We start from the raw sequence: 21673 nt of genomic DNA, 5'->3' as shown, positions 1-21673 counted from the left end.
TTTATAAAAATAGTCTCAACAGTTGTATATTAAAACTATTGTAGGGGTAAGACGGGAATAAAGACACAGACCTACTAGAGAATGGGCTTGAGGATATGGGGAGCCGGAAGGGTAGGCTGTGACAAAGCGAGAGAGGGGCATGGACATATATACACTACCAAAGGTAAAATAGATAGCTAGTGGGAAGAAGCCACATAGCACAGGGAGATCAGCTCAGTGCTTTGTGACCACCTAGAGGGGTGGGATAGGGAGGGTGGGAGGGAGAGAGATGCAAGAGGGAAGAGATATGGGGACATATATATATGTATAACTGATTCACTTTGTTATAAAGCAGAAACTAACACACCATTGTAAAGCAATTATACTGCAATAAAGATGTTTAAAAAATCTCCAATATTTTGCAGTAATTAAAAAACTCAAATTACAAAAAAAAAACTATTGTAACTAAGATTTTTAGTCCATAATGTTATCTTTCAATAACTGAATGTAATTCTCTGGAATAGAGAAAATATAATTTTCATCAATCCAGACTTATGTAGTCGCAAAGCATAGCGGGGGGCTGCTGTGGTGAGCATGGCTGTGGCAGAACATTTGCTCCTCACTTCATTGATCTGGGCTGGCATCCATGGAGATGCCATTCTCTTTGCTCATATCCTTGGTTGTTGGTTCAAGCAGGGAGTTGCTTCCTGGACCATCTTTGTTTCCTGTCTGCAGTGGCACTTTCAGATCTAGACGTCTCTCTGCTGCTTGGATGCCCTCATTGTGTAATATCAGAGATCGTTGTACCATTCCTCATGCCATACTGGGGTGGGTGGGAACTTTGAGAGGCTGTTTAAGGCCCATGTGCCTAGACATTGCACCTACTCTTCTTTATACGGGATGATTCAGAGTGATTGTGCATGAGGTCAGGAAGAGGGATAGAGGGAAGGGTAAGGGAAACTGCTTTCCGTCCTGTTTTCGTCAGAGGCTCTCCTCAGAAATAAGGCCCAGGTCACCTCTGCTATCAGATTCTCTTGGATTTCCCTGGGTTTCCTCCCTTCCTTCCACCTCCTTTCCCTCCAGGGATACATATCAATATTAAATTTTCTTACTTCCCCTGCAATGCCCGCTCGTTTCCCCTCCCACATCCAGAGGAATCTTTTCTAGTGCAAGGGTAGGGAAAACCTTCGTTTAATCATCGTTTTTTCCTTCCTAAGCTTTTGTCTTATACCAGGCCTAGGCTTTTGAAACTTAAAAACCAAGAGTCTGTGTCTTCATAATATACATTCTGTTGTGTCAACACTTCCCTAAGGAAGTAGAAGCAGAATGTCTGGCTGCCAGTATGTTGGGGGAGGGGAAAGAGTGACCAGAATCGAAGGTTAATATTTGGAAAATATTATTAGTCATACTTACATTTATTAGGTACATAGTGATAATAGCTCTTATTTTATTGAGTACCTCCCAGGTATCAGGCAGTACATGTTGTGTGTGGTGTGTGTATTTGTGCGTGTGTGTGTAAACCCTTTACAAAATCCTGTCAGCTAAATTTCATAATCCCCATTTTATAGACGACAAAACAGTTTCTGAGAATGGTTAAATTGTTCAAGCTTACAAAATAATCAAAGAACAGAGCTTAGAATTTGCAGATGTCTCTTTCTGGCTTAGAAGTGTGTGTTCCTTTCAGAATGTTTACCACTTCCCACCTTGTTTTGATGTTTTTGTTAATGACCTGAATCACTAGGACTGCTAGGACTAAAGACGGTTTCAGTCGGCAATTACGGATGTTTTGATTGACTTCCTGGAGACATTTCCCCTTTCAGTTGTAGTGAATATTAATTAAACTAGACTCTTCTTGATTTTGAAATTTTAATTATTGTTGATTAAACAATGTATTTGGATATATGCTAATGTATTAGTTAGGTGGCAGTGGCCACTGTAACAGGTAAGCTCTCAAATCTTGGTAGTTTACCACAGTATAAGTTCACTTTTTATTCTGGTGTATTCCAAAGTAAGCAGCACTTAATGAAGTCATTCAGGAGCCCAAGCCCCTTCCAACCTTTGTATCCAGAACATCAAAGTGTTATGCATTTAACGGGCAGGTGGGGAACGAGTATTGACCGTTGGCATTTATTATGAGCCAGGCCTGGAAGTCGTACACATTACTTTGTTCATAATCTGTTGGCTGGAACTTGTCACATGGCCACATCTAACTGCAAGGGAATCTGGAAAATAATGTCCAGTGTTGAGCCCAGGAAGAAGAGAAATTAATTTGGCAAGAAACTAGTCGGTCTCTTCCACAGCTAATTTGGAGAAGAAGAATGCACTTCTGTGTAATGTATAGAATGCCATTTCTAAAACCAGCAATACAAGAGCAAAATTGCCTTGTAATGACCAACATAGATAGCTGTCCAACTGTTATAGTAGAATGTTCCTCCCTCAGACTGGAACCATGAGGCTTCCCCAACCAGGTTGATACACACAGGCCTAAAAGAGTGAGTGATTTATGAGACTGGATTCCCACTACACAGTTAAGTGCTCTGTTTCTTGCCTGAGAAATATGGAAATTGGGCTAAGGTGTTTATACAAATCCAAACATACTATATAGAAAGTCATTTGTTATTTTACCAATGAAAAAACCTTCTTTTTTTCCCCCAAGAGGAAAATAACACTCATTTATTTTACAATATCCATTCAGCTTTGTCTAAACATTTTCCATTATCCCTTGCAATCTTTTTTAAATATTGTATCGACTTTTTTTCATGATGTAAATTAAAACTGAGTGACTGGAGGGCAGTTTTGTATATCTCTGCTAATATCCAGTGATTTGAATAGTTCTGCTTTTCTAAGCTTTTGTCTTTTAGGAATGAATGCCTTTATGAATATTTGCAGCATAGTGGAAAGGTTCCAACTCAAATGGTCCAAAAAAGCATTTTCTTAAAATCAGGTGTCTGTTGAGACATGTCGTGTTTCTTGTTTAGAGCCTAAGCCAGAATCTTAGTTCTCAATATGCCCGGAGCCTCTAATGCTGGTACCAGGATAATTCTGACAAGATATGTTTATCTAAACAATGTCATTTGCAGCCCTGCTGTACTTCAGTTTATCTCTCCATTTGAAATCAATAAAATGGGATGGAGATTGAGTACTCGTAAAGTTCTAATCGTGTTCAAAATAGAATTTTTCTTAGTATAGATTTGGTTTTCAGGGAACGCGTAGAAATAAGATACTTGCTCATAAAATTGTATTTTCTTATTTGAAGATTTCAGTATTCCTTTTTTATTGCCCTGAAACTTCTAGAAATACTTAAAAAGGAATCAGCTAAATAAAGAAAAATATTCAGTAAGTATATAGTACTATATTGAAACATGGTTCCCTCCTTGATGAATCCCAGTTCATAACTTTGAACAGTTGGGGAAATCTGTACATAGTTATTATATTCTGTCAAGAGAAAAGGCCAGTAAAAAGCAATTCTTCTCTACTAGTAGCTGGGGCTGCAAAATACCAACCATGTTTCACTGTATAAAACTGTTTCCATGGTATCTGTTGTTTTCAGGTGATTATATTGTTGGAAATCATGTTGTAATAATCTAGGTGAAAGAATAAATTTCACTCTAAGAGCATTCAGGTAAAAATTTCTCCTTGCTGTTTCTGATGGTCAAACTGCTCATTTTCCTTCAGTTGCTGAATGTGTCATCCATTCCTGGTCATTTTCTTCTGTAAAAGGGCTAGGTCAGGAGATCAAAAACAGATAAGAAGGATTTAAAATTGCTTCCTTGGAGGTTTCTGAATTATGCAAAACTCGTGTTCATGTCCGTTACGACTGCAAATCTTAGTACCATAATACCTCTCATAGCAGTAAGGAGGATATGGAAAAAAGGAACTGCTCTCTTATTGTTCTGTTTATTCCTCAAATAATATTGGTGAACATGGTTCATCTGACATTTGTATTTGAGAACCTTGCTTCTGTAGCTTCTCCCTCCCTAATCCCCACCATTACCATTTTAAAGATCTGTGGCAATAGCACATATAGGTTTTAAGGGCAAGCTGCCTGGGCTGGCCACTTAGTACCTTTGTGACCCTAAACAAACAACTAATCTCAGTAAACTATCTGATTTCGGTTTCCTGCTGCTCTATAAAATAAGATTACTTCTGTCCACCTCAAGGTTGGGAGAATTAAATGAGTTATTACATGAAGAGCGCTTAGCTCCTGGCCATAGTAAGAGTTCAGTGAATGTTATCTCTTGTTTTAATTATAATCTAATTGCGTTGTTTGAATGCTTAGTGGGAGAGCATTTAAAGCATTTAGTAAGCTCTTAAGTAACTATCTGATTTTTCCACTACCCACCACACCCCCCCAAAAAAATGGAGAGAGAGTTTTAGAAGATCAAAAGGAGAAAGTTGCTTTGGAAAAGATGAAATAAGATATATAAATAGAATTAAACAAATATTTGGAAAAGCCTTCATGTGAGTGATACTACAAAAAGCAAGGCAATTGATGTAAGCTATTTCCTTTTCAGTATTTACTGTAACCTTAGGAGGTGGGCATTATTATAGAGACAGAAAACTGAAGCTCAGAGAGCTTAAATAACATGCCTGGGGTCCTAGTAAAATGTCATGAGAGGGACTAGGATTTAAACTGGTGTCTATATAATTCTAAAGCCAGAAGCACATCAAACAGTAAGGGCTTGTTAGTCAAAAAATAGAAAGAAATACTTATTTGAGAACTTAAAATTTTAGGAGTGACCTCAGTTTACTATAATATGAATATAATGTTTTACTGCTCCCATTTATATTGTTGTCTTCTATGTATTTGCAAGTCTAATTATAGGATTGTCTCTTACATGTGTTGGAAATGTGCAGGATAGTGGACCTCAGTAATCTATTAGCTGTTCAACCTTGACCAAGTAGATTCACTTCTCTAAGCCATGGTTCCGTCATCTGTCATGTGGGGATAATAATAACACTTAAGCTGGTAGGGTGATTATAAAGATAAAATTACATGATGTTTCTAAAGTGAAGACCTGGCGCATATTAGATGCTCATTAAATGGTAGATACTATCAAGATGAGATGAATCTGGTACAGAGGAACTGGAGCTGGGAGAATATGAAGGGAAAATAATATATGGCCTTTATTAACACAAGGGTGGAACTTCTAAAACAAAATACCAAGTGTTAACAGAGAGTTGTTTCTTTTAAAATTATTTTTTCAGCAAAGGCTTTTTCAAACTAGTCCAAAATTCTTTGAGAAATTTGGTGACATCATATAAATTTTAAGAGAATGAATTTGTATCGTATTGCTTAAAGAGCTGGTGTACAGGGCTGTAGAGAGGAGAATGCTCTACTGTATGAGAATAAAAACACTCTCACAGGATTTCTGAATTAACTGACAGTTCTTTGGCAGCTTTGTCAACCCATCATTCATTGCTGCAACCAAATGTAAGAAATGCTTCATGGTGAAATAAAAAGACTGTTATTCTCCACATTTTTATGAAATCTCTATTGCTAATGAAATGCCAGCCAATATCTTCCTCTCAGGTATTGTCTAGTAGAGAGTTGATTATTTTAGAAGAAGTGGAGTCAACCATATAAATTTCCTTCTTTTGACATGTAGCACCCGCTGTCAGCCTGTTATAACTACAAGCAGCTCTCAAAGTTTACATCCACCAGGATGCCGCTGGCAACCCAAGAGTTCAGTTCAGTTCAGTAAATATTTGAATGCTTCCTCTGTGCAAGTTAACATCAGAGGTGATGGAGGGGATACAGGGAGGAATGATTCAGCCTTTGTCTTAAAAGAGCTAACAATCAAATGTGGGTACTTGAACAAGTATATCCGGGCAAGGCAGTCTACGGTAAGTACTTCTGTAGAGAAGTATTACAAAATGCGGACAGAGCGTGCAAGAGAAAGGGAGATTGGATCAGAATGAGGGGGTCCTGGAATGCTCCCAGGAGGTTAAATTTTGTCTAAAAATCATAAATTTGATTAGTATGTTGTAAAGTAGAAAGAGGTTGGAGAGGGAAGGATATTTCAGGAAAGGGTGACAGGAGAATACATAATTAGACTTAGGTTAGCAATGGTGTGACAGATGAATTTGTAGGAGTGTGTGTGTGTGTGTCTCTGTGTGTGTGTGTGTGTGTGAGTGTGAGTGTGAGCACATACGTTGTGGAGGATAAGGCAGGAAATGAAGTCAGTGAGAGCAGTTAGGAGCCATGAGAGCCTGAGCTAGAGCAGTGTCAGTGGAGTGAAAAGAAAGAACTGAATTAAGATATGCAGTGCAGCTAGAATTAACAGTATTTGGACATTGACTGGATGTGTGGAATTGAAGATCTAAGAGAGTGCTTACCTCTTAAGATTTTGAGATTCAGTTCTTTGGAAGATGGTGATATAACCAGAGACAAACTCAGGAAAAGGAGTTGATTATGGGTGATAAAATAATGTGTCTAAGATATAGCTGATGTCCAGAATGAGAAATGGTTGAAAACACAAGAGGAGATTTCAGGGGTGAAGTTATTTCTACACAGATTTGGAAGTTACCTGGAGTGCTTAAGCTTGCATAGAGATGGGGTGTCAGGTGAAAAAAAAAGCAGGCCTAAGGAAGAGCCTGGAACTTGTCTTACATTTAAGGAATATATTGATAAGAAGAGTTAGCACCACCCCTCCCAGTGGCAACTTGCAATATAGGTGCATTTAGACAAACACACACTGAAGAGTGAGTTTATAGGTTATGCACTGTATTTTGTTTTCTGTATCTTCTGCAATCCAACCAGTCTAATAGTGTAAGTTTTGGTGCAGTGGACTTCAGTGTTATACCAAGGGTTAAACGAAATATCACTTCCTCAATCCTACTACAAAAATAAGAGTTTTACTACATTCTATTATTTTTTTAAATTTATTTATTTATTTGCTTTTGGCTGCTTTGGGTCTTCGTTGGGTTGTGCGGGCTTCTCATTGCAGTAGCTTCTCTTGTTTCAGAGCACAGGCTCTAGGCTCGAGGACTTTAGTAGTTGTGGCTCTAGAGCACAGGCTCAGCTGTAGCGCATGGGCTTAGTTGCTCCCCGGCATGTGGGATCTTCCAGGACCAGTGCTCAAACCCATTTCCCCCGCATTGGCAGGCAGATTCTTAACCACTGCGCCACCCGGGAAGCCCCTATTATTATTATTAATCTTTTCTTCCACTGTTGTTATTTGCTAGGAATAGTAAGTATCTTAGTTAGCATTCTCCAGAGAGCTAGCATGCTCACTCTCGCTCTCTCTCGCTCTCTCTCGCTCTCTCTCTCTCTCTCTATATATATATATATATGTATAATATATATGCATATATTTATTTATATACTTATTTATGTTTACTTAATGCACACACACTCATAAAGAGCAAAAGAGAGAGGGATTTTAAGGAATTGGCTCATGCCACTGTAGGAACTGGGAAGTATGAAGTCTTCATGGCACACCAGCAGGATGGATACTTAGAAAAGAGTTGATACTACAATCTTGAGTCCAAAGGCCGTCTGGAGGCAGAATTTTTTTCCGTTTCTGGGGATCTCAGCCTTTTCTTTTAAGGACTTCAACTGATTGGATGAGGCCCTCCCACATTATGGAGGCTAATCTGCTTTACTCAGAATCTACAGATTTAAATGTTAGTCACATCTAAAAAATACCTTTACAGAAACGTCTAGGGTGATGCTTAAGTAACTGGGATACATTGTCTAGCCAAGTTGACATATAAAATTTACCATCACAGTGAGGTTCATAGTGCCATGTGTTTCTTCACATATAAATTTCATGATTCCTTTAATTTTCATTAGTATCCATTCAATAGGGTACCTGGAAATATATATTAAAAATGGAAAAAAAATAGAAATGATCTTTAACATCTTTATAAGTTTCAGAGCTCCATTAGAGTAATTATAACTCATGCATTAAATTTTTTTACCTATAAAAAACAGGTGTGTTTTTCTTTATAGAATTTTTCTTATATTGTGTTAAACTAATACTAAATATCTATGATGAAATAATTTTATTTTAATGTATCTCATTTTTAATTTTATAGGAGATTAATATCAAAATATATTTGAAAAGGATTTAAAATCCAAATTAGCTGCCATGACTATATATAATTATTAATCTTTCATGTGATCATGTAATCGGAAAAATAAATAAATTTTATTTAAAGTGATGTAGCTACAATTATGAACATAAATAGTGTTTTCTACTAATTGCTTTTTTTAAAAATTTATTTATTTTATTTATTTTTGACTGCATTGGGTCTTCATTGCTGTGCGCGGGCTTCCTCTAGTTGCATAGAGCGGGGGCTACTCTTCGTTGCAGTGCATGGGCTTCTCATTGTGGTGGCTTCTCTTGTTGCAGAGCATGGGCTCTAGAGCACAGGCTCAGTAGTTGTGGCACACCGGCTCAGTAGTTGTGGCGCATGAACTTAGTTGCTCCGCAGCACGCGGGATCCTCCCGGACCAGGGCTCGAACCTGTGTCCCCTGTATTGGCAGGCAGATTCTTAACCACTGCGCCACCAGGGAAGCCCAAATTGCTTAGTTTTTTCATTATGTTTCTTTCTAAGGGGACAGATTTGGATTAGCAAATGTTCTATTCACTCTATTCAGTTTAAAAAACTGAATACGATGAACGTAACTATTAAATAAATAAACCAATTAAATAAAATGATTTTTTCTTTATGGTATAATAGAATAAAGATGATGATGAATAAATATAAAGAATCTCACACTCAGACAAAGTGAGCTGATAAGACAAATACAGAACAGAAAGAGATGTGCTCACAGGGGGAATTCCAGATTTTCATAGACTAACATTTTCATCTTATGGCATATTGGGGCATTGCAACTAAAGACCTGAATTTCTCTTATATTTTGGTACCTCCGGGCATAGGGAGGGCTGTTACTCCCTGGTGTGCCATGCACTTTAGATGAATCTAAGCCAAGGGTTAGATATGTGCTATGGGCTGCTCCTAAAAGATTCCCTCACCTCTCCTCAGGTGTTGGAAGAGTGTAGGGGTTATTTGAGATCTACCATTTCTTTCTTTAACAAATGCCCTCATTAATCATTTGAAGCAGCGTAACAACTTGTTTGCCACTAGTCTTTATTCTGCTGTACCTGCCTTAAGGGAAGCATTCATGAAGTAAGGAGGATTAATGGGTTGTGAACTTTCTACATGCAAAGGACAGAGCTGGGCTCATTCTACTTTAGCCAAGAAAAGGAGTTTGTGGTTACCTCCTGCTGCAAAACAACCCCAAAGCTTAATGCCTTAAAACGGCAACAATCATTTATTACCTCTCACAGGTTCTCTAGGTCAGGAAATCACAAGTGACTTGGTTGAGTAGTTCTGTCTTGGGGATTTCTCGTGAGGTTGCAGACAGTAGTCACCTGGGGCTGCAGTCATGTGAAAGCTTGACTGGGGCTGGAGGATTCACTCCCAAGGTGGCTCACTCATGCTGTTTGTGAGGTGGTGCTGTCTAGCTGGTTCTTCTCTACATGAGCTTCTCCATGGGACTGCTTGAGTATTCCTGCAACTTTGTGGCTGGCTTCAAGAATAAGTAAAGCAGGAGTACAAGGCAGAAGCTGTAATGCCGTTTGTGACCTAGCCTCAGAATTCATACTATAACCCACCAACACTGTTCTGTAGCTGCTTGACATGTTGATAATTATCTCAGATCCACTCAGCCTAGCTCCCCATGGAGAAGATGGGTTTTGGAAAGAAAGCTCTTGAGTTTTGGAGGCCTACCAGAACGACCTAGGCAGCTAGCAGTTGGTTGTGGGATGAGGATGACGATTACTTTTATGTTTGTGAGACAAACACGTAAGAATGTCTTTCCTTAGTTTCATTCTAAGAGTAATGTGGTGCTAAAAGCAATGAATCTAAGATGGGAAGATGTGCTTTAAGTCCTGGCTCTGCTGTTTAATGACAACAGGACCCTTGGCAAATTATTTAGTCTCTCTGACCCTTTGTTTCCTCATCTGTAAAATTGGGCCCCTGATGCCTTCTGTACCAGATTGCTGTTAGGATTAAGTGGAGTGACATCAGGAAAAGCCCTTTTCAAATGGCAAATCACTACAAAAATAACAGTGTCTTGGCCATCTTGGGCTGCTGTGACAAAATACTGTAGACTGTGTAGATTATATAATAGACATTTATTTCTCACAGTTCTGGAGGCTGCGAAGTCCAAGATGAAAGTACCAGCAGATTCGGTTCCTGGTGAGAGCCCCTTCCTAGCTTGCAGAGGGCCAATTCTCAGAGAGCAGAAAGCTCTGCTCTCTCCATCTTCTAATAAGAACACTAGTCCTGTCATGAGGACCGACCCTCCTGACCTCATCTAAACTTAATTACTTCCTAAAGGCCCCATCTCCAAATACCATCACCCTGGGCATTAAGGCTTCATTCAGCATGTGAAAATTTGGGAGGCACAAACATTCAGTCCATCACATTCAGCTATCTTCATCTTTCACAGTTCCATTAGGTCTGCTAGGTATCAACAATGACAGAGCCCTGCTATAAGTGTAAGAGTTTTTTACATTTAGAAAATAGGTACATGAAGATTGAAAATTGTTCTTCTGTCTATACACAGAATATTTAGTACTTGCTCAAGAAATTTTCCTTCACTGAGAGTGCTGATTCTCTTAAATTCCAGTCAAGGGCCTTGGGAAAAAAATAGGTTCTACATCAAGATTTTCTGAATGAAATGCTTTATGATATTTTATTCAGTATTAAGATAAAGCAAAAATATTTATGCAGGACATTCTGTTTTTATGGTTTCCAGCTACTGTATAGTCTTTTTTTTTTTTTTTACAAACAGAAAGTCACAAAAATTATAATCATCCTCATCAGTTCACTCAGTACCATGTAATTAATTTTTTTTTCATCTTGATCTTTTGTTAGCACTTTTATGAATTCATCAGTTTTCCATTAGAGTTCTGAAAATGCTTATTCATTCAGTTCAGCAGTATAGTCAGTTACCAGAAACCTGTACTTGTCAGAGTCTTTTCCATGAATTCCTTGAAGATGAAACCCTTTTATAGGAACATATTTGCAAAAGCATCAGAGTACACCCAGAACTGTCTGTAAATGACAAAAGACTTAAAAATGACCATCGTTAAAGATTTGATGAAAGTTCATGATAATGCAATTGACAAGGAAATTTAGTTATTTCTGAGATATGCATTTGAAAATAATAACTAGAATTATGACTTATAACATTATACCAGAACATACAAGATTTTTAGGAATTGCATGTAATGTCTGAAACATTTATATTAACATATATCCATACAAATAACACAAAGAAAGTTGAGTATTAGTTTTTTTTAATTTTTTAATTTAATTTATTATTTTTTTACACAGCAGTTTTTTATGAGTCATCAATTTTATACACATCAGCGTAAACATCTCAATCCTAATCGCCCAATTCATCCCACCACCATCCCCACCCCCCCACAGCTTCCCCCCTTGGTGTCCATACGTTTGTTCTCTACATCTGTGTCTTAACTTCTGCCCTGCAAACCGGTTCATCTGTACCATTTTTCTAGGTTCCACGTACATGCGTTAATATACGATATTTGTTTTTCTCTTTCTGACTTACTTCACTCTGTATGACAGTCTCTACATCGATCCACGTCTCAACAAATGACCCAATTTCATTCCTTTTTAGGGCTGAGTAATATTCCATTGTATATATGTACCACAACTGCTTTATCCATTCGTCTGTTGATGGGCATTTAGGTTGCTTCCATCACCTGGCTATTGTAAATAGTGCTGCAATGAACATTGGGGTGCATGTGTCTTTTTGAATTATGGTTTTCTCAGGGTATATGCCCAGTAGTGGGATTGCTGGGTCATATGGTAGTTCTATTTGTAGTTTCTTAAGGAACCTCCATACTGTTCTCCATAGTGGCTGTATCAATTTACATTCCCACCAACAGGGCAAGAGGGTTCCCTTTTCTCCACACCCTGTCCAGCATTTGTTGTTTGTAGATTTTCTGATGATGCCCATTCTGACTGGTGTGAGGTGATACCTCATTGTAGCTTTGATTTGCATTTCTGTAATAATTAGTGATGTTGAGCAGCTTTTCATGTGCTTCTTGGCCGTCTGTATGTCTTCTTTGGAGAAATGTCTATTTAGGTCTTCTGCCCATTTTTGAATTGGGTTTTTTTTTAATATTGAGCTGCATGAGCTGTTTATATATTTTGGAGGTTAATCCTTTGTCCGTTGATTTGTTTGCAAATATTTTCTCCCATTCTGAGGGTTGTCTTTTCGTCTTGTTTCTGGTTTCCTTTGCTGTGCAAGATTTTAACTTTCATTAGGTCCCATTTGTTTATTTTTGGTTTTATTTCCATTACTCTAGGAGATAGATCAAAAAAAACCTTGCTGTGATTTATGTCAAAGAGTGTTCTTCCTATGTTTTCCTCTAAGAGTTTTATAGTGTCCGGTCTTAAATTTAGGTCTTGAATCCATTTTGAGTTTATTTTTGTGTATGGTGTTAGAGAGTGTTCTCACTTCATTCTTTTACATGTAGCTGTCCAGTTTTCCCAGCACCACTTATTGAAGAGACTGTCTTTTCTCCATTGTATATCCTTGCCTCCTTTGTCATAGATTAGTTGACCATCAGTGCGTGGGTTTATCTCTGGGCTTTCTATCTTGTTCCATTGAGATATGTTTCTGTTTTTGTGCCAGTACCATATTGTCTTGATGACTGTAGCTTTGTAGTATGGTCTGAAGTCAGGGAGTCTGAGTCCTCCCGCTCCTCAAAGAAGTCTTCAAGACTGATTTGGCGACTTCCGGGAAGATGGCGGAAGAGTAAGACGCGGAGATCACCTTCCTCCCCACAGATACACCAGAAATACATCTACGCGTGGAACAACTCCTACGGAGCACCTACTGAACGCTGGCAGAAGACCTCAGACCTCGCAAAAGGCAAGGAACCCCCCATGTACCTGGTTAGGGCAAAAGAAAAAATAAACAGAGACAAAAGGATAGGGACGGGTCCTGCACCAGCGGGAGGGAGCTGTGAAGGAGGAAAAGTGTCCACACACTAGGAAGCCCCTTCGCGGGCGGAGACTGCGGGTGACGGAGTGGGGGAACTTCGAAGCCGCGGAGGAGAGCACAGCAACAGGGTTGCGGAGGGCAAAGCGGAGAGATTCCAGCGCAGAGGATCGGGGCCGACCGGCACTCACCAGCTGAGAGGCTTGTCTGCTCGCCCGCCGGGGCGGGCGGGGCTGGGAACTGAGGCTCCGGCTTCGGTTGGAGCACCGAGAGAGGACTGGAGTTGGCTGCGTGAACACAGCCTTCAGGGCGTTAGTGCACCGCGGCTAGCCGGGACGGAGTCCTGGGAAAAGTCTGGACCTGCCTAAGAGGCAACAGACTTTTTCTTCCCTCTTTGTTTCGTGGTGCGTGAGGAGAGGGGATTAAGAGCGCTGCTTAAGGGAGCTCCAGAGACGGGCGCGAGCCGCGGCTAAAAGTGCGGACCCCAGAGACAGACATGAGATGCTAAGGCCGCTGCTGCCGCCACCAAGAAGCCTGTGTGCGAGCACAGGTCACTATCCACACCCCCCTTCTGGGGAGCCTGTGCAGCCCACCACTGCCAGGGTCCCAGGATCCAGGGACAACTCCCCCGGGAGAACGCACGGCGCGCCTCAGGCTGGCAAAGTCACGTCGGCCTCTGCCGCCGCAGGCCCGCCCCGCACTCCGTGACCCTCCCTACCCCCGGCCTGAGTGAGCCAGAGCCTCCGAATCAGCGGCTCCTTTAACCCCGTCCTCTCTGAGCAAAGAACAGACGCCCTCCGGCGACCTACACGCACAGGTGGGGCCAAATCCAAAGCTCAGCCACTGGGAGCTGTGAGAACAAAGAAGAGAAAGGGAAATCTCTCCCAGCAGCCTCAGAAGCAGCGGATTAAAGCTCCACAATCAACTTGATGTACCCTGCATCTGTGGAATACATGAATAGACAACGAATCATCCCAAATTAAGGAGCCGTGTGGATGAAAGGCTCTTGGTGCTGCAGCCAGGAGTTACTGCTGTGCCTCTAAGGTGGGAGAGCCAACTTCAGGACACTGGTCCACAAGAGGCCTCCCAGCTGCACATAATATCAAACAGCGAAAATGTCCCAGAGATCTCCATCTCAATGCCAGCACCCAGCTTCACTCAACGACCAGCAAGCTACAGTGCTGGACATCCTATGCCAAACAACTAGCAAGAAAGGAACACAACCCCACCCATTAGCAGAGAGGCTGCCCAAAATCATAATAAGTCTACAGACACCCCAAAACACACCACCAGACGTGGACCTGCCCACCAGAAAGACAAGATCCAGCCTCATCCACCAGAACACAGGCACTAGTACCCTCCACCAGGAAGCCTACACAACCCACTGAACCAACCTTAGCCACTGGGGACAGACACTAAAAACAACGGGAACTATGAACCTGCAGCCTGCAAAAAGGAGACCCCAAACACAGTAAGATAAGCAAAATGAAAAGACAGAAAAACACACAGCAGATGAAGGAGCAAGATAAAAACCCACCAGACCTAACAAATGAAGAGGAAATAGGCAGTCAACCTGAAAAAGAATTCAGAATAATGATAGTAAAGATGATCCAAAATCTTGGAAATAGAATAGACAAAATGCAAGAAACAATTAACAAGGACCTAGAAGAACTAAAGATGAAACAAACAATGATGAACAACACAATAAATGAAATGAAAAATACTCTAGATGGGATCAATAGCAGAATAACTGAAGCAGAAGAACGGATAAGTGACCTGGAAGATAAAATAGTGGAAATAACTAATGCAGAGCAGAATAAAGAAAAAAGAATGAAAAGAACTGAAGACAGTCTCAGAGACCTCTGGGACAACATTAAACGCACCAACATTCGAATTACAGGGTTCCAGAAGAAGAAGAGAAAAAGAAAGGGACTGAGAAAATATTTGAAGAGATTATAGTTGAAAACTTCCCTAATATGGGAAAGGAAATAGTTAATCAAGTCCAGGAAGCACAGAGAGTCCCATACAGGATAAATCCAAGGAGAAATACACCAAGACACATATTAATCAAACTGTCAAAAATTAAATACAAAGAAAGCATATTAAAAGCAGCAAGGGAAAAACAACAAATAACACACAAGGGAATCCCCATAAGGTTAACAGCTGATCTTTCAGCAGAAACTCTGCAAGCCAGAAGGGAGTGGCAGGACATACTGAAAGTGTTGAAGGAGAAAAACCTGCAACCAAGATTACTCTACCCAGCAAGGATCTCATTCAGATTTGATGGAGAAATTAAAACCTTTACAGACAAGCAAAAGCTGAGAGAGTTCAGCACCACCAAACCAGCTCTACAACAACTGCTAAAAGAACTTCTCTAGGCAAGAAGCACAAAAGAAGGAAAAGACCTACAATAACAAACCCAAAACAATTAAGAAAATGGGAATGGGAACACACATATCGATAATTACCTTAAATGTAAATGGACTAAATGCTCCTACCAAAAGACACAGATTGGCTGAATGGATACAAAAACAAGACGCATATATTTGCTGTCTACAAGAGACCCACTTCAGACCTAGAGACACATACAGACTGAAAGTAAGGGGATGGAAAAAGGTATTTCATGCAAATGGAAATCAAAAGAAAGCTGGAGTAGCAATTCTCATATCAGACAAAATAGACTTTAAAATAATGACTATTAGAAGAGACAAAGAAGGACACTACATAATGATCAAGGGATCGATCCAAGAAGAAGATATAACAATTGTAAATATTTATGCACCCAACATAGGAGCACCTCAATACATAAGGCAAGTACTGACAGCCATAAAAGGGGAAATCGACAGTAACACATTCATAGTAGGGGACTTTAACACCCCACTTTCACCAATGGACAGATCATCCAAAATGAAAATAAATAAGGAAACAGAAGCTTTAAATGATACATTAAACAAGATGGACTTAATTGATATTTATAGGACATTCCATCCAAAAACAACAGAATACACATTTTTCTCAAGTGCTCATGGAACATTCTCCAGGATAGATCATATCTTGGGTCACAAATCAAGCCTTGGTAAATTTAAGAAAATTGAAATCATATCAAGTATCTTTTCCGACCACAACGCTATGAGACTAGATATCAATTACAGGAAAAGATCTGTAAAAAATACAAACACATGGAAGCTAAACAATACACTACTTAATAACGAAGTGATCACTGAAGAAATCAAAGAGGAAATCAAAAAATACCTAGAAACAAAGGACAATGGAGACACGACAACTCAAAATCTATGGGATGCAGCAAAAGCAGTTCTAAGAGGGAAGTTTATAGCAATACGATCCTACCTTAAGAAACAGGAAACATCTCGAATAAACAACCTAAACTTGCACCTAAAGCAATTAGAGAAAGAAGAACAAAAAAACCCCGAAGTTAGCAGAAGGAAAGAAATCATAAAAATCAGATCAGAAATAAATGAAAAAGAAATGAAGGAAACAATAGCAAAGATCAATAAAACTAAAAGCTGGTTCTTTGAAAGGATAAACAAAATTGATAAACCATTAGCCAGACTCATCAAGAAAAAAAGGGAGAAGACTGAAATCAATAGAATTAGAAATGAAAAAGGAGAAGTAACAACTGACACTGCAGAAATACAAAAGATCATGAGAGATTACTACAAGCAACTCTATGCCAATAAAATGGACAACCTGGAAGAAATGAACAAATTATTAGAAAGGCACAACCTGCCAAGACTGAATCAGGAAGAAACAGAAAATATGAACAGACCAATCACAAGCACTGAAATTGAAACTGTGATTAAAAATCTTACAACAGGCAAAAGCCCAGGACCAGATGGCTTCACAGGCAAATTCTATCAAACATTTAGAGAAGAGCTATCACCTATCCTTCTCAAACTGTTCCAAAATATAGCAGAGGGAGGAACACTCCCAAACTCATTCTATGAGGCCACCATCACCGTGATACCAAAACCAGACAAGGATGTCACAAAGAAAGAAAACTACAGGCCAATATCACTGATGAACATAGATGCAAAAATCCTCAACAAAATACTAGCAAACAGAATCCAACAGCACATTAAACGGATCATACACCATGATCAAGTTGGGTTTATTCCAGGAATACAAGGATTCTTCAATATATGCAAATCAATCAACGTGATACACCATATTAACAAATTGAAGGAGAAAAACCATATGATCATCTCAATAGATGCAGAGAAAGCTTTTGACAAAATTCAACACCCATTTATGATAAAAACCCTGCAGAAAGTAGGCATAGAGGGAAGTTTCCTCAACATAATAAAGGCCATATATGACAAACCCACAGGCAACATCGTTCTGAATGGTGAAAAACTGAAAGCATTTCCACTAAGATCAGGAACAAGACAAGGTTGCCCACTCTCACCACTCTTATTCAACATAGTTTTGGAAGTTTTAGCCACAGCAATCAGGGAAGAAAAGGAAATAAAAGGAATCCAAATCGGAAAAGAAGAAGTAAAGCTGTCACTCTTTGCAGATGACATGATACTATACATAGAGAATCCTAAAGATGCTACCAGAAAACTACTAGAGCTAATCAATGATTTTGGTAAAGTAGCAGGATACAAAATTAATGCACAGAAATCTCTGGCATTCCTATACACTAAGGATGAAAAATCTGAAAGTGAAATCAAGAAAACACTCCCATTTACCATTGCAACAAAAAGATTAAAATATCTAGGAATAAACCTACCTAAGGAGACACAAGACCTGTATGCAGAAAATTATAAGACACTGATGAAAGAAATTAAAGACGATACAAATAGATGGAGAGATATACCATGTTCCTGGATTGGAAGAATCAACATTGTGAAAATGACTCTACTACCCAAAGCAATCTACAGATTCAATGCAATCCCTATCAAACTACCACTGGCATTTTTCACAGAACTAGAACAAAAAATTTCACAATTTGTATGGAAACACAAAAGACCCCGAATAGCCAAAGCAATCTTGAGAACGAAAAACGGAGCTGGAGGAATCAGGCTTCCTGACCTCAGACTATACTACAAAGCTACAGTAATCAAGACAGTATGGTACTGGCACAAAAACAGAAAGGTAGATCAATGGAACAGGATAGAAAGCCCAGAGATAAACCCATGCACATATGGTCACCTTATCTTTGATAAAGGAGGCAGGAATGTACAGTGGAGAAAGGACAGCCTCTTCAATAAGTGGTGCTGGGAAAACTGGACAGCTACATGTAAAAGTATGAGATTAGATCACTCCCTAACACCATACACAAAAATAAGCTCAAAATGGATTAAAGACCTAAATGTAAGGCCAGAAACTATCAAACTCTTAGAGGAAAATATAGGCAGGACACTCTATGACATAAATCACAGCAAGGTCCTTTTTGACCCACCTCCTAGAGTAATGGAAATAAAAACAAAAATAAACAAATGGGACCTAGTGAAACTTCAAAGCTTTTGCACAGCAAAGGAAACCATAAACAAGACCAAAAGACAACCCTCAGAATGGGAGAAAATATTTGCAAATGAAGCAACTGACAAAGGATTAATCTCCAAAATTTATAAGCAGCTCATGCAGCTTAATAACAAAAAAACAAACAACCCAATCCAAAAATGGGCAGAAGACCTAAATAGGCATTTCTCCAAAGAAGATATACAGACTGCCAACAAACACATGAAAGAATGCTCAACATCACTAATCATTAGAGAAATGCAAATCAAAACTACAATGAGATATCATCTCACACCGGTCAGAATGGCCATCATCAAAAAATCTAGAAACAGTAAATGCTGGAGAGGGTGTAGAGAAGAGGGAACCCTCTTGCACTGTTGGTGGGAATGTAAATTGATACAGCCACTGTGGAGAACAGTATGGAGGTTCCTTAAAAAACTACAAATAGAATTACCGTATGATCCAGCAATCCCACTCCTGGGCATATACCCTGAGAAAACCATAATTCAAAAAGAGTCATGTACCAAAATGTTCATTGCAGCTCTATTTACAGTAGCCCAGAGATGGAATCAACCTAAGTGTCCATCATCGGATGAATGGATAAAGAAGATGTGGCACATATATACAATGGAATATTACTCAGCCATAAAAAGAAACGAAATTGAGCTATTTGTAATGAGGTGGATAGACCTAGAGTCTGTCATACAGAGTGAAGTAAGTCAGAAAGAGAGAGACAAATACCGTATGCTAACACATATACATGGAATGTAAGAAAAAAAATGTCATGAAAAACCTAGGGGTGAAACAGGAATAAGGACACAGACTTACTAGAGAATGGACTTGAATCTATGGGGAGGGGGAAGGGTAAACTGTGACAAAACGAGAGAGAGGCATGGACATATATACACTACCAAACGTAAGGTAGATAGCTACTGGGAAGCAGCCGCATAGCACAGGGAGATCAGCTCGGTGCTTTGTGACCGCCTGGAGGGGTGGGATAGGGAGGGTGGGAGGGAGGGAGACGCAAGCGGGAAAAGATATGGGAACATATGTATATATATAACTGATTCACTTTGTTGTGAAGCTGAAACTAACATACCATTGTAAAGCAATTATACTCCAATAAAGATGTTAAAATGAAAAAAAAAACCTCTAACTAGAACATAATCTCATTAAATGACATAATGCAAAAGTGAACATAAAAACTGTACAAGAGAAACATTAAACAGTTTTCAGAAGAAGTTAATGTTTATTACCATAGTCTTTGATATACCCTCATCTCTAGGTTAAATGCTGTGTAAATGTAGTGCTGTGCACCAAACTAAGTCAGCCTAGTAATTTCTTATAAAATTCCCCCACTCATAGTTTATAAAGTTTGGCAATGACTTATAGGTATTTTAGAGAGAGATTTATCCTTGAATGTTTTCAATGTTTAAACTTGAAAAGAAAATAATAGAGGTTCCTACCCAAAAAAAAAAAAAAAAAGTCTGATTTGGCTATTCAGGGTCTCTTGTGTCTCCATACAAATTTTAAGATTTTTTGTTCTAGTTCCGTAAAAAATGCCATTGGTAATTTGATAGGGATTGCGTTGAATCTGTACATTGCTTTGGGTAGTAGAGTCATTTTCACAATGTTGATTCTTCCAATCCAAGAACATGGTATATCTCTCTATCTGTTTGTATCATCTTTAATTTCGTTCATCAGTGTCTTATAGTTTTCTGCATACAGGTCCTTTGTCTCCCTAGGTGGGTTTATTCCTATGTATTTTATTCTTTTTGTCACAGTGGTAAATGGGAGTGTTTCATTAATTTCTCTGTCAGATTTTTAATCATTAGTGTATAGGAATGTAAGAGATTTCTGTGCATTAATTTTGTATCCTACAAGTTTACCAAATTCATTGATTAGCTCTAGTAGTTTTCCGGTGGCATTTTTAGGATTCTATCTGTATAGTATCATGTCATCTGCAAATAGTTACAGTTTTACTTCTTCTTTTCCAATTTGTATTCCTTTTATTTGTTTTTCTTCTCTGATTGCCATGGCTAGGATTTCCAAAACTATGTTGAATAATAGTGGTGAGAGTGGACATTCTTGTCTTGCTCCTGATTTTAGAGGAAATGCTTACAGTTTTTCACGATTGAGAATGATGTTTGCTGTGGGTTTGTCGTATATGACCTTTATTATGTTGAGGTAGTTTCCCTTTCTGCCCACTTTTTGGAGAGTTTTTATCATAAATGGGTGTTGAATTTTGTCAGAAGCATTTTCTGCATCTATTGAGATGATCATATAGTTTTTATTCTTCAATTTGTTAATATGGTGTATCACCTTGATTGATTTGCATATATTGAAGAATCCTTGCATCCCTGGGATAAATCCCACTTGATCATGGTGTATGATCCTTTTAATGTGTTGCTGGATTCTGTTTGCTAGTATTTTGTTGAGGATTTTTGCATCTATGTTCATCAGTGATATTGGCCTGTAGTTTTCTTTCTTTGTGACATCCTTGTCTGGTTTTGGTATCAGGGTGATGGTGGCCTCATAGAATGAGTTTGGGAGTGTTCCTTCCTCTGCAGTTTTTTGGGAGAGTTTGAGAAGGATAGGTGTTAACTCTTCTCTAAATGTTTGATAGAATTCACCTGTGAAGCCATCTGGTCCTGGACTTTTGTTTGTTGGAAGATTTTTAATCACAGTTTCAATTTCATTACTTGTGATTGGTCTGTTCATATTTTCTATTTCTTCCTAGTTCAGTCTTGGCAGGTTATACCTTTCTAAGAATTTGTCCATTTCTTCCAGGTTGTTCAATTTATTGGCATAGAGTTGCTTGTAGTAGTCTCTTAGTATGCTTGGTATTTCCACAGTGTCTGTTGTTTCTTCTTTTATCATTTCGAATTCTGTTGATTTGAGTCTTTTCCTTTTCTCTCTTGATGAGTCTGGCTAATGGTTTATCAATTTTGTTTATCTTCTCAGAGAAACAGCTTTTAGTTTTATTGATCTTTGCTATTGTTTTCTTTGTTTCTATTTCATTTATTTCTGCTCTGATCTTTATGATTTCTTTCCTTCTGCAAACTTTGGGTTTTGTTCTTCTTTCTCTAGTTCCTTTAGGTGTACGGTTAGATTGTTTATTTGAGATTTTTCTTGTTCCTTGAGGTAGGCTTGTATAGCTATAAACTTCCCTCTTAGAACTGCTTTTGCCGTATCCCATAGGTTTTCGATCG

The 21673-nt window shown here is 38.9% G+C and overlaps 1 protein-coding gene across 1 annotated transcript in view; it reads left to right on the top strand.

Moving 5' to 3' along the window:
* The window catches only part of DMD (dystrophin), a 2251544-nt gene that overhangs the window by 1609337 nt on the left and 620534 nt on the right, over window positions 1–21673 (top strand). The window lies entirely within an intron of this gene.

The sequence above is a fragment of the Orcinus orca genome, chromosome X, assembly GCF_937001465.1.
Source record: "Orcinus orca chromosome X, mOrcOrc1.1, whole genome shotgun sequence".
NCBI lineage: Eukaryota > Metazoa > Chordata > Mammalia > Artiodactyla > Delphinidae > Orcinus > Orcinus orca.
This window is presented reverse-complemented; position numbering and strand designations above follow the sequence as displayed.